Raw genomic sequence first — 14,784 nt, forward strand, 5'->3', positions numbered from 1 at the left:
AAAAGCCGTCTTCATACCCATAAAAATTGCCCGGATCGGCAATTTTTATGGATAGTTTTCCAGTTCTTTGTTCCCAGCATCATAGTAAAAGGAGGGGAAGTAGGATAACTCCGGCCCAATCCGCGATGTAATTACCTACTGTCTTACCTGTTGGTGTGGGAGCGGCCGTCCGCGCTTCGTTCGCGCAACCGCATGAACAGCGGCACCGTCGCGGTCTCCCGACTTTTAATAAAAAGTAAATCTTTATTGTGCATTTTCCGGCCATTTTTCGTGCATATTTGTATGCATATTTCGGCACTTTGATGGTGCATATAATCCGATGTCTAAATAAAATTATGAAAATACCCTGTAAAACAACATTAAAAACTAACGCCTATCTCTTATACTATAAACAAATCTGTTTTTATGATTCGAACTTTGATGTGTATTGTGATTTACAATTAGTCAATTACTTATTTTTAATTACGATTTAAAATAAGTAATTGAGTAGTTAATATACGGTCTACAACACAGAGAAATCGGCAAATTACTATTAAGTAAACAAAGCAATAGCGACAAATTAGTTGACGGATCAAAAGTACATAAAACATTACCTTATTAATTATACTATGTTCTAGTGGAAAAGTAGATCTACCTACCTACCTACTTCATTTGTGTGATAGAAAACTAATACAATAATAAATTATAAGCAAAAAACTTTTTGAAAAAAAGCTTTTATTTAAATACTCTAAAAAGAAGAAAATAAACCCCTTAAAAATTCTAACTATTAAGTTATAACCTCAATATATTATACAATTTGCATGATAATAAAAGCTTGTCGCGTGATTTATAATTTGTAAATAATAAACTAGTAAGTGCCAATTTAACTGAGTAAACTGATATTCAATTTTTTATTTTATTAAGTATAGTAATTGAATATTGACAGATTGTTAAGTCTCGCAACAAGCTTTTATTATAATGCAAATTGTATAATATATTGAGGTTATAACTTAATAGTTAGAATTTTTAAGGGGTTTATTTTCTTCTTTTTAGAGTATTTAAATAAAAGCTTTTTTAAAAAAGTTTTTTGCTTATAATTTATTTTTTTGTTTTTTAGTTAAATCTCTGACTAGATTTCTTAAGTCTGCTTCATTGTAGTTTGTTTTGTTTCAAGAATTTGTTAAAATGTGATTAACTTTATTTAAGTCTTTAAGAAATCGTACTTAATTTTACGATTAAATATCACTATAACAAACTATAACAAAAATAACCGGGTTCAACCATTCATTTTCTAATGCCCGGCTAGTTTTGGCTTGACTTAACAAGACACGACACGACACGACACGACACGACACGACACGACACGACACGACACGACACGACACGACACGACACGACACGACACGACACGACACGACACGACACGACACGACACGACACGACACGACACGACACGACACGACACGACACGACACGACACGACACGACACGACACGACACGACACGACACGACACGACACGACACGACACGACACGACACGACACGACACGACACGACACGACACGACACGACACGACACGACACGACACGACACGACACGACACGACACGACACGACACGACACGACACGACACGTCACGACACGACACGACACGACACGACACGACACGACACGACACGACACGACACGACACGACACGACACGACTCGACACGACACGACACGACTCGACACGACACGACACGACTCGACACGACACGACACGACACCACACCACACCACACGACACGACACGATACGACACGACACGACACGACACGACACGGCACGACCGGATACGACATGACTTTTCAATTTACTCTCAATGAGCCTTTTTGTTTGATACCCATATTGCAGAAGTGCTTTAAAAATAACTATATTTCCCTATCTTGGATGAGCCGCCATATTGGATGTAGAATGACATTACATTCGTTTCCGAGTTACTCTCAATGAGCCCTTTCATTTGATACCCATATTGCAGAAGTGCATTAAAAATAACTATCTTAAATGAGCCGCCATATTGGATGTAGTATGGCATAACATTCGTTTTCGAGTTACTCTCAAAAAGCCCTTTCATTTAATATCCATATTGTAGAACTGCATAGAAAATAACTATTTCGTCATCTTGGATTGTCGGCCATATTGGATTTAGAGTGAAGTCACATACAATATCATGCATTGTCATCCAAACTTAACGTGCATGCAAGATTTCAGCTCGATCGGTTAAATATATCTACTTCAAAATTGAGTTCCAAAATTTCACCCGAACATACATACATACATACAGAGCAAGTTAAATAAAATATTTAAAAAAAGAAGTAAGTAGGTATCTATCTGATCATCAAGTAAAAATTATTATATTTTGCTAGAATAAGTGAGTAGTACTGACCTTTCCTGTTCAACAGGTAATTTAAACAAAGACAATTCTGGAATTGTTGCATTACTATTAAAACACCCAAACACACAGCAATATCTATTACTCCTGCGATTATGATCGGACATTTTTGATTCGTTTGCTGAAATTTGGTATCTAGAGATACTTTGAGTCCCGGGAAAAGGCGATTTTTATTATCCCAGAAAATGCGATTTTCGCGTGATAAATAAATTTTGGCGCAACGGCTTTTTGAGCGTCATCTAGTGATTTACTATCCCTAAATAAGCAGTGTTAATACTAATAACGAGCCTTTGAAGCGAAACCACTGAACGGATTTGAATGAAGCGTTAGCTTCTCGAGAGAGTGATTCTGCGCGAGTGAAATCACAACATGGAGTACTTTGTAATTCTACATCAGGGCTTTGGGGCCGGTCATTTGTTTAACTTGCGGCTAAGAAACTTCAACTTTTGTTTACTAACGCTCTACTTCTAATTAATGGGCACAGACTGCGAATTCCTTGTTAAAAATGTATTAGCGACGTTCACAAATTGATGTTTTCAGTGTTTTTCTTACTTTTATAAGTTAGGTTATATAATGTTATAATTGAATCGATTGTTCTCTAAAGAACACTAGTCCATATATTCGGTTTTTATTTTATGCTGGCAATGATTTCTATATATCAAGAGACATAATGTTTTGAAACCAAAACACACGTGTCTCTTCGCAAAGTTCTTTTTTCCTAGAGTTCGTATATGCATTTTGTTCTTAAACCCCACATGTCCAGGACTAGTGTTGTATGGTAACTAAACGCAATTCACGTAGAATTGCGTTTAATTACAAATCTGACATCTGTCAAAGGAAAATATAGTTACTAAACAACACTTGTCCAAGTTTGTTTTCCAAACAACACAAGTCCAATTTTTTAAATAGATATATACTTAATATCTATTTTACAAGATCATTATATGCTTACTATCTGTATTCAATATAATTGAAACTATAAATCTATAAAGATAATTTAACTTATTCCATATAGGAATCAAAGTAATGCAGTTTTATATTAATACTGTAAACTTTCCCAACCCTCCCCTATTCCCTTCCCTACCCTCCCCTATTACCCCTTAAAAGGCCGGCAACGCACCTGCAGCTCTTCTGATGCTGCGAGTGTCCATGGGCGACGGAAGTTGCTTTCCATCGGGTGACCGGTTTGCTTGTTTGCCCCCTTATTAAAAAAGTGCATTTTGGTGCTTCGAAATTGTTTATTTGATGTGTTTTGACGTAAGTTAAGTTCAAATTTTGCACTCCAAAGATTCAGTTTCCCCCTTATTCTAAAGAGCAAATAAAAGGGACTACTTTTGAAGGCACCTTAATTAAATTACTAAGAAAAACAGAAATAACATGTTTTGACATTTCTAATATTTTGCTTTTACTTAGGTACCTATATATTATACTAGATGACCCGGTGAACTTCATATAATATATACCTACTTTCCTCTTAATATTATGAACTTTCAAGACTAAAATAAAGCCAAATAGTTCTTTAATTTTAGCGAGACTAACAAAATTTTAAATTCATTTTTATTTACATAGATATAAATATTTTTATACAAGGTTCAATTTTAATAATAATAAAACCCCGTCGATACTCTAAACCTCAGTACAAAGTAGGTCTGTTTGTAAGACACAGGGTATATTTGCTACGATCATTAGAAAGCAATTTACAGTATTGAATAACGATTTCCGATATCAACCTTTGATACAACACTAGTGCAGTTTAGGTAAGTTAGGTAGTTTAGTAGTTCTTAGTGTATCGCAGTGTCAGTGTGTATACATTATATTAATTACTCTGTACATAATATATGATTGTAAAGGTCAGTTCACATTGCAAATAATCTCAGGACCTGCTGGTCCGATTTGAAAAATTCTTTTAAGCATTTGATAGCCTATTTATCCAGGAAGGCTATCGGCTATATTATTATATTATCACGCTAAGACCAATAGGAGCAAAAATTTGAAAAAAAGGGGGAAAATATTTGAAAGTATTTTCATTAGTATGGTTTCTGTGTTTCTAAAGTACGCGGGCGAAGACGCACGGAATGTCTAGTTTTTAATAAGAATAGGCTGCTGCAGCGGCAGGTTGTATAGTTAAAGTTTAGTTTTAAATGTCACATTAAAAGTGCATCGTATTGTATCACCATACATACCCTTTACCAGTGTTACTGTGATAGGATAAAAAAAATATCCTTAAATTAATTTCGATATGTCATTATTGATTTCTAGGATTTAATCCTTATCAGCAACAAAAGATATCGAATTGTGACCGAATGATTTTCAAGATCAGTTTCCCGGCTTAGAAAAATGATTTTCTAAAGTAATAGTACAGTTTAAACTATTATAAGTCCTTTAAACTTTTTAGCTAAATCCTTAAGTTATAAATTTCACCTACTATGCCCAACGATTTTTTTAACGAAAACTTTTCAGATTATGTAAATACTGTTAAAATTCGAAGATTAAACATAATATTATTTTTTTTTTAGTCCCTATAGTCCGTGCAATCCACGCACCCCAATATTCCTCCTAATCGCTTATACTTGATAGTATGTGTAGGTGTGCAAGCTTTCGCCAATGTTTGAGTGTTATCGGTACACACCTATGAGTACACGCGCACACTACAATAAATAGACCAATTAAGAAAAAGCGTCACGGTCAAAGGGAAAAATGCTCACCCAAAAAGTGGTGGGGCGGGTCTTCGTGGATTGCACGGACTATAGGGACTAGGAACGAAATCTCGACTCAAATAAACAAAACATGATAATTATCTTTTCAGAAATCATAAATGCACACAATAGGGATGATGACAAGGTCAAAGATTAGCGAATTTTGTTAATAAAATAAAGAAATCACGGCAAAAAATAAGTGTTCCCAAAATTTCAGCTTGATAGCATTTGTATTTTTTTTGTTATGCGCCTTCAAAGTTAGATATTCAAGTCGAATTTTGTTTCAATTAAATTTCTTAATTATTGTATACAATTCGATAACTTATGCAATTAAAAGCAACTTTTGTTATGAAAACACTTTCATAAACGCAATATTTAATATACCTGTCGAACAAAGTTGTCTCCCGATGCGTACAAACTACGAAAGACTGACGTCATACTTTCGTAGCACTTTGTATGGAGCGTTTCGGGCAGGTCTTTTTTTATGAGATATTTGAATTGTCATATCTTGGTGAATTTTTAAGCTATCAGAGTCATTCTTTCAACGATGTTTCTATTTTTTAAGTGTCTTTCAATTACCGATAAGAAAAAAAAATAGTCATCATGCCTATTCCAGGAAAGTATATTTAACGTTCAACTCATTTCAAAAGTAGCTTACACTAATTTCCATTTCTGGATAACTGAGTGATATGTGACGTTAAATTTTATTAAAATCCCGGAATTCATTAATCCCAACGGGAACGTCGGTTAAAATAGCGCGGATCATTTAAAATACGTTTATTTTTATGATTTACATTTCGTAATTACTAGAAATACGATTATAATTAAGCGCATTATATGCTGAATGCTCAAAGCATATTGCATAAGAATAATTAAAAATAAACTTAAAATGTTACTACCACTTACTACTGTTCTTCTATTTTGATAGTCTGTTTGCGTGTTTTGGCTGGTTTGGTTTGGCCTTTTACTGTCGTTTGTCGAGTTCCCGAGGAGTGAAGAAAACAGCTGGCTCGACTTCTTGCGTATATTATTACAAATTTTTACAATTATAGTTAACGAATTTTTAGCGAAATCGTGAAGGGTTTACAATGCGTATATTAAAGATGGAGAATGCAAAGTGAATCTAGGTGCGTATGAGGCGACCGCGTATCACGTCATCGGTAGCCAATCGCTGCAATTATCGCGTGATAGACGACCTATGGGCTGCTGCAGGTAATAATTATTTATTTATTTATTTCCATACTTATTTCTACCATTACAGGTTTACCCCGATGCGATAGAAACATACATGCGATATAACCTGGCTAGACCAGGATAGCAGATATATCCTATCTTGGGCGTGAACATAGTCATATATTTATGTAAGAAGTAATTATTATTAAGCCTCGCTCTGGTCGCGTATGCAGAACAGTCCAAACTCCTGAATGGTTGGCAGATGGGATTTCCAGTTTTTGGAGCATTAGGTGCAGCTCTATTCTCCAGTAGCAAGGTTGCCATATTATATTTAATAATAATTAATTTAATTCTCATTTGATTTGTATTTTACTGACACTAATTTAATTTGTATTTTGATAACACTAGAGCGAGTTGTTTCTGGATGTATGAATATCTGAACGAAATAATTTGAATGGGGACTACAAGAAGCAGTTAATAGCAAAGAGGGAAAGTTTTTAAGACTTCATATTATTATATCTTTAATCTTGTCCAAAAGATCAAAAGTTTGATAAAAACCTTCACGGAACGTAACTTCTCGTTAACGTTAAAGCGTTTTCCCGAATTAATCAATAATTAATTATCTAACAAAGCTTGAAGACCCATTAGCTGTAATTATTTTCCTTTCATCTCTTTATATTGATAAAATTAACGAGATAACATATAGATAAGGGAATCAATCGGGTATTTCATGTTATATTACATCAAAATAAAAATAAACTAGCTGATGTTTTGCCATATGCATTATATTTAGTATCAATATAAAAAGTATAATATAAAAACCTATTCTCAGGCCCAACGAATGAACAATGTACTATCAGAGACCTAAGTAATTTGGTCGCGTTATGTCAAACCCATCACAGCTATGAATTGACAATAAGTCGACCACATGACGTTGGTCTGTCAACTGCCTGGAACTCAATTTCCTCGATGGTACATACAAAATTTTAATAAAATCGGTTTAGCCGTTTTTGAGGGGTTCGCGCAAAAACACTGTGACACGATAATTTTATATATTATGTTGATATAAAAATAAAATGTGTTATTATCTTTTTCTATCGTTTATCATATCTACTATCATTTTATATATTGTATAAAATATATCAAATATACTTACAAATTTCTAATCGCGCAAATTCCACTTATTTTTATATTCCATTATCACTTCAATACGCGAAACAGTTGAATACTGAATAACATTACACGTTAATTTTTCGTAGCGGTCCGGAGGCAAACTTTCCGTGGCGGCTCGTAGGCTCAAACTTTTCGTAGCGGTCCGTAGGCGAACTTTTCGTAGCGCTACGCCGAAGCTACGACCGCCCTGGACCGCGGGGCGCCTCGCACTGAGCCGCGCGACAATCTTTCTGTATTGGCCCTCAACAGATAACAGCAACTTGTAAGCTCTCTAAAGATCATTTGCGCTTAGCGATTTGCGGACATCATGTTTTTTGTTGTGATTTGTATTCGTTAAAAAAATGTGAGTGGAAATGTATGCTTAAATTGTAACTAGTGATGTTTTAATATTTTATTAATAAATTATAACATACTGTAATAGTTTATACAACAAAACTAACTGATGCCTGCAATTTCGTTCACGATGGATGTCGTTTTTCGCGTGGGAGCCGCTTTTTTTATGTATTTCCAATGACTTAGTTCATCAAGCCCTATATACGCTCACCGGTGAACGAGACACTATAGAATATCTATTGTGTCTCGTTTTCCCACGATCGATGGGTTAATATACTATCAGAGAAGTTGATTCCTATGCAAATCGGGGACCTAAGTAGTTTGGTTGCGTTACGTCAAACCCAGCTGACAGATCACGATTAACATTGAATTGACATATTCGAGCAAATAACGTTGGTCTGTCAATTGCATAGGAATCAACTTCCTCGATGGTACATCAAATATAAGTTGTTTTTTAACTTTAAGCATGAAAAGGACAGACAGGCACACTATCAGTTTGTAATATTTGTGTTGAATATAATAATATTATGTAGTTAAGTAAGACAGAGCCAATTTATGTTTTAAATGTAAAGAATTAATTGAAATAAGACATAATTAAATAAAGAAATCATTTCTGTTAGTATTGAGCTGCAGTAGAAATTAAATTCATTGGAGCGAGAACTCTTCACAGTTTTCTCAGAACTTTCTCTAGCAGCGACTCGAATAATAATATTAAAGCATGTTTTGATAAGGGAAAAAACTATTATTTTTGCAGTCATATACACATACTTAAATATTATATTTTATCTCGCCTTTTTAACAAAATTATTTACGTAACGTATATGTTCGCTATCCTTGTCTTTTGTTAAGTTTCAGACAAAGACAATCAAACCTTTTACAATGTACCATCGAGGAAGTTGATTCCTATGCAATTGACAGACCAACGTTATTTCGGAGTAGACAGAATTATAGAGTACCTATGTCGACGTAGAACTGATGTTGAAATTTTTAAATTTGACGTATTATGACGAATATCGTCGCTAGGGTAAAATTGTTACCTACGAATTTAAAACTATGACATATTCGCTGGACGTGTTCTTTTTTGGTCGTGTTGTTGTTTATGTTTTGGCACATGCGATTAAAATTGTCAGAATCCAATTTTAAAATCTTTATTTTAAATGTTAAAAAATAAATTATATCAGCCAGCGCGAGGCACAATCCGTTCATAATCCTAGTGAAACCCGACGAATTTGACAGATATTGAAACCTGTCCGTTTCTTTGCAGTCGAACTACTGGTAATTATGTCTATTGTGGTTATTTGGTCGAATATGTCAATTCAATGTTAAAGCCCGTCACAGACTTAGCTATAATATATATTAATATATTTATAGCTCGGCATTTTAATTTTCTATACTAATTTCGCGTGACCACACACTCAGCTTTAATATATAGAGTGTAACAAAAACTAGTGATAATACTTTAGGGTGTGTACATGTTCCTTGTAAAGAGTTCACTGTGAAAGTAGCAGCTCTGAAAGACGAACATTTTTTTTCACTTTTGTATGGGCAAGGGCCCGAGCGCCACGAGTTTCCCCATACAAAAGTGAAAAAAATTTGGTCTTTCAGCGCTGCTACTTTCACAGTGAACTCTCTACAAGGAACACGTACACACCCTAAAGTATTATCACTTGTTTTTGTTACACCCTGTATATTTCTGTGGCATGTGGATTTAGTATAGAAAATAATATGTCTAGCTATAAATATATTAATATCTATGTCGTCGTGTTACAAAAATCGTCTTTGCTGTGGCGCCTTTGAATTCTTTTTGTGTTATTTAGCGACATCTGTTGTCAATTCCAAGAACCTCTTTATAACAACAATGAAGTTGTTTTGCTGCGGAATGCTGTATTAAGCAGATAACTTCACTATGCTAAAAACGTCATAATGTTAATAACTTCACTTTGTTAAGAGTCGACAACTTCACTTGAACTAACAGTACTGATTGATCTACCCTCCATAGCTGATTGGTTAAAAACTTCACTTGGCTGAAAAAGCACAATTAATTATAGCGAGTATTAAAATCGACTTCCATCTTGAGTTTTGTAAACATTTGTTATAAGATAGTGTCATAATTGAAATACAGAGACTATAGTGATTAATTTGTGACTTTTATTTCGTGGCTAATAATCATGGACGGGGAGCATTCTCCGTTATATATTATAGCTTAAGTCTGTGACGGGCTTGTTTGTGATCTGTCAGCTGGGTTTGACTTACGTCAACGCAACCAAAATTTTAATATTTAATTGACAATTGACATGAACTGATCAAATGATGTTGGGGACCCACGTAGTTTGTTCGCGTTATTTCAAACCCAGCCTGATCTGATCACAATAAACATTGAATTGACATGATCCGACCAAATGATTTACGTGGGAGAGCCATGCTTCGGCACGAATGGGCCGGCTCGACCGGAGAAATACCACGTTCTCACAGAAAATCGGCGTGAAACAGCGCTTGCGCTGTGTTTCGCTGAGTGAGTGAGTTAACCGGAGGCCCAATTCCCTTTCCTATCCTTCCTTATTCCTTTCCCTTCCCATCCCTACCCTCCCCTATTACCCTATTCCCTCTTAAAAGGCCGGCAACGCACCTGCAGCTCTTCTGATGCTGCGAGTGTCCATGGGCGACGGAAGTTGCTTTCCAACAGGTGACCCGTTTGCTCGTTTGCCCCCTTCTTTCATTAAAAAAAAAAATGACGTTGATTTGTCAACTGCCCAGGAATCAATTTCCTCGATGGTACATATTTTTAGTGCGTCACTGTGTAAATATTTTTGTTATTAAGTAGTGGGTGGTGGGTTGATATCAACGCACATCGCCATAAAAAAGTTAATTTTACGTTTTTAAGTTACTTGAATTAGTTAGTAGGTAGCTAGTATTTGTGAGCAGCAATATTATCTATATTTAATTTGGCAACATCGATGCTCTAGCAGAATTTTCAACGCTATTCTATTCCAATTAAGAATGATTCGAGGCAAGGGTTTGTAGTCGTATAATTTCCCCTATGTGCATATTTCAACGCGGGCAGAGCCGTGAGTAAGGCGTTGTCCATAAATTTACATAGAATTTATAACTCCGAGTCCGCGAAAGTCGATGAAATATCATTCGCGCTCAAATGAAGCCGGCCATAGTGTTGATACAACTTTGCATAATCGTCCCGCCGATATAAATTCTTATTTCATATTAAACATAAATAGATCCCGAAAGCCTCTCCAATTTTTCTTTGTGGGAATTTCTTTGAGATGAGATTATATTTTCCGCAAGTATGCATAAAAACAAAATCACGAGACGTTCTAGGACCGCGGATCTCATTTTCAATATGTTTTTATAACTCGCGGGAAATGAGGTGGTTTCACCGTCGTCGTAAACCAGCCTGCCGACTGCCGGCGCCCGAGCCTCCGATATAAATCCCACCGAATGTACTCGTACACCCGTTATGCTTCTTTGCTGTATACATTCAAACTGAAATAGGTTACAAGGTTAGGGATATTATTGTTTTATCTCTGCATTGTTATTATCATAATGTTGTAGGTACCAAAATATGTGACTATAAAATATAATATGTATATTTTATTTTTTTAGGAGTCTGGATCAGCTGGTATCAATTGTTATTATTAATATTAAATATTAATACCGTCATGGAGCCGAGGTCCTTACAGAGGACTAAACTGGTCATACAGCGAAACGTTAGTCATGGTATTTTAAAAAAAATATGATAAATTCACACTATAAACTATAATATCTTATGTTCTATTGAATTACTTAGAAAAGAAAAAAAAAATCATGTGAACTAATGTAGTAATAATAGTGTAACAATAATTAGTATAGGTACTATTATATTTTTATGATATTTTGTAGATTCTTAACCGTCGATAGTGACGCGTGACGGTATGGCTTATCACTGGCTTATTTTTTATTTTAACAAGACTCCCTGGAATCATTAAAATGAAAGACTTTACCGACATTTACTGTGGAAGTATATTCAGTATAAAAGCAACTTCGATTATTACGTTTTTCTTCGCTGTTCAAATGTTGATATTCTTTCAGTCTGATCGTACCTCCAGTTCAATTTTCACTAGACCCAACATAATAACCGCATGTTGACGGTTGTTCCCGCGAGCCCCGAGCACTTTACTGGCAATAAGACAGTAATAAATGCTCCAAAGATAGGAATAAAAAGGAATAATAAGTCCAAATCGACGTCTCATGAACTCGGCACTAGAATCAACGTATAACAATGCCATTATAAGTTGTGAATTGTTAAAATAAGTTTTATAATGAGAATGTAAAACTAAATAAAAGTTAGCGTAACTAGAAAATCTAGTGTCCAGTTCTTCTGAGAATGAGTTTGGAAAATTGTTTCTAACCCTTTTTTGTGGAGTTTTTAGATTCTCGTTTTTGAAATAGAAAGCTTTTCGAAGTGATAATATGTACCACCGAGGAAATTGATTCCTTTACAGTTGACAGACCAACGTCATTTGGTCCGATTGTGTCAATTCAATGTTAATTATAATCTGTCGGCTGTATTTGAAGTAACGCGACCAATCTACGTAGGTCATCTGCCTAGGAATCAACTTCTCTGATAGTACATTACTTGTTAATATGTATTCTGTGACATTACACAATTACACACATCTGTATATGATGTTGGTTAAGGTACTGGAATTTAATCGTGGCATTTGCATTTCAGACAAGCTTATTTACGTGAATTTATGCCATAAAAAACTGATATAGAAGAGGTATTTTCTTTTAGGTGCTGTAAAACCTCACAGCTTCTTATCAAACACATCTGCACACTAAAACAGAGCTTATTATGTAAACAAACATAATCTTTATCAGATTAAAGCAGTCGCTATGAATTTTATAGCACACATTTGAAAGCAGAGCACGTATCTCTGTGTTTAAACTGGCGACATTCAGGAGTAATCCTTCGTTATACTACCACTATTGTCCTGTCAAAACAATGCTTTCCACATATTAAATTCGACAGAACAAAGATTTACTGCATTTGGTTACTGCGGAACCAACGACACACAATAAACATGTGTACTTGCCATGCTTTGATAAAAATTGGTGGCATGATCGAACAACTGATTGAATTTTGATGAAATTTAAATAGGCACCATTCAATTCTATTTAAACATATCACACACAATACACGTCTTATAAAATGCTCCCACAACCTTTGACTAACCTCTAAATGATGTTAAACACGATTTTAACTGAATGTATTACCTTCTGAGGGGGGCCTGGTGACCCCTTAACACAGGGCAACCTAGTTAGGGCACCAGTCTCCTGCTATAATTTGTAACTTGCTACATCAATAAAATTGTACATGTTCTTTTGTATTGTGGGAGAAATTAATAAAGATTTTTGATTTTTTTTTATTGAAAAAATGAATAATTTTAATAAAAGATGAAAGTTGAAACATAGATTTTTTAGGGAATAGGACTTTTTTCCTTAAAAAAATTATTCCCATCCGCGGGATTAGGTACTACGTTGTTGGTGGAGCCAAAAGTAAAATAATAATATTGATTCTGCATAAGGATCTTACAATAACTCTGAAATTTTCGAAGTAATCTCGATAAAATAAAAACGCAAACTTATTGGTCTGGACTTAAAAAAACAGTAATAAGACATGAAGACTATTTCAAGACCATGTTTTGATTATGATTAAATTAATTTAAAAGTCTAACCGCCGTACTCAGAGACGTTAAGTTATGATTAACCAATGATATTCTATGTTACTAACGTAACTAGATTGGAAGTTTACGGTAGCAACGCGTTGCCACTTCGAAGATGCCTGCAGGCATATCTCACATACATAATGACATAACGAATATATGACTTGACTTTCTCTTTTGAACAAAAAAGTGGTTACGCATTTCTGAGAATCTTTTGTAAGACATTGCTACTCTAGTATTTTAGAAACTCATTGTGATTAACCTTCAATTAAATGAAGAGTTTGACGGATAATGTATGGGGCTTATGTCAAAATTTTGAATTAATTACATTTAAGCAATTAATGTTCCACTCTGAGTGCGGCAGTAAGCTAAACATGCAAGTTATGGTTCTGGTGGCAACAACATATCTCGCGGAACCGACGATTCAAAACGAAAGGTGTTAAGGTGAAATGCTTGGATTTGTTGCTGTTAATGGAATTTCTTTGTACGGATCTGAGCGGACGAACTCGGAATCGGTTTAGCGATATCGAGCATAGAGCGTGATGAAATCTCGGGGGCATTATCTTTGCGGACTTTAAGGCTTTATAGGCTTTAAACCTACCTTTAAACTCATAAGTTAAATAACATTAAACAATGGTCTTGAAATAATAAATCAACAATAGATCGCGTGGGTCCTTAAACTAACTAACAGATGCCATGTGATTTAAGAGAAAGATTTTTAATATAAATTTATAGTATTGGATCCGACCGCAGGAATCGTTTTTTTCGATCAAATATATTTTAAAATAATCTTTAGAACGTATAGAATGGATTAATGTTGGGTTGCCTTGTTGAAAGTAGCCGCAAGTACCCCTAATTGAGCAAAATGAAATCCCGTAATACAAACTTGCGTGTATTCAATAGAAAATTACGAGAATTAAGAAGGAATGACATTGAGGAATGACAGGACAATACACATATTTTTTAGGATATTACTAACCCCTGTTTAATTGACACAGCTACGTCATAAAATGGAGTAAATATTATTACTTTATTTTATAGCTACATACATACTGTATAAGTACTTAGGATTTTTTTATACTATTTTTTAATCACTAATATCAATTTTTAAATCACCTTATTTAGTAACATTAAACTACATAACATTAACTATTAGATAATATTTAATACTAGATGACGCCCGCAACTCCGTTGCGCCAAAATTCGTTTATCGCGCATTTTTCCGGGACGAAAAGTATCCTATGTCCTTTCCCGGGACTCAAAGTATCTCCATACCAA

The 14,784-nt window shown here is 34.8% G+C and overlaps 1 protein-coding gene across 2 annotated transcripts in view; it reads right to left on the reverse strand.

Moving 5' to 3' along the window:
• LOC121730538 (lachesin-like) overlaps positions 1-14,784 on the reverse strand; it is a 144,363-nt gene that overhangs the window by 106,644 nt on the left and 22,935 nt on the right. The window contains exon 1 of one of the 2 annotated variants that reach the window (XM_042119628.1): positions 7,440-7,648. The exons of the other annotated variant lie outside the window; for it this stretch is intronic. The gene's annotated coding sequence lies outside the window, so the exon portion shown is untranslated. Of the gene's footprint in view, positions 1-7,439; positions 7,649-14,784 lie in introns of those variants that run through there. 2 annotated transcript variants of the gene reach the window in all.

The sequence above is a fragment of the Aricia agestis genome, chromosome 9, assembly GCF_905147365.1.
Source record: "Aricia agestis chromosome 9, ilAriAges1.1, whole genome shotgun sequence".
NCBI classification, from domain to species: domain Eukaryota; kingdom Metazoa; phylum Arthropoda; class Insecta; order Lepidoptera; family Lycaenidae; genus Aricia; species Aricia agestis.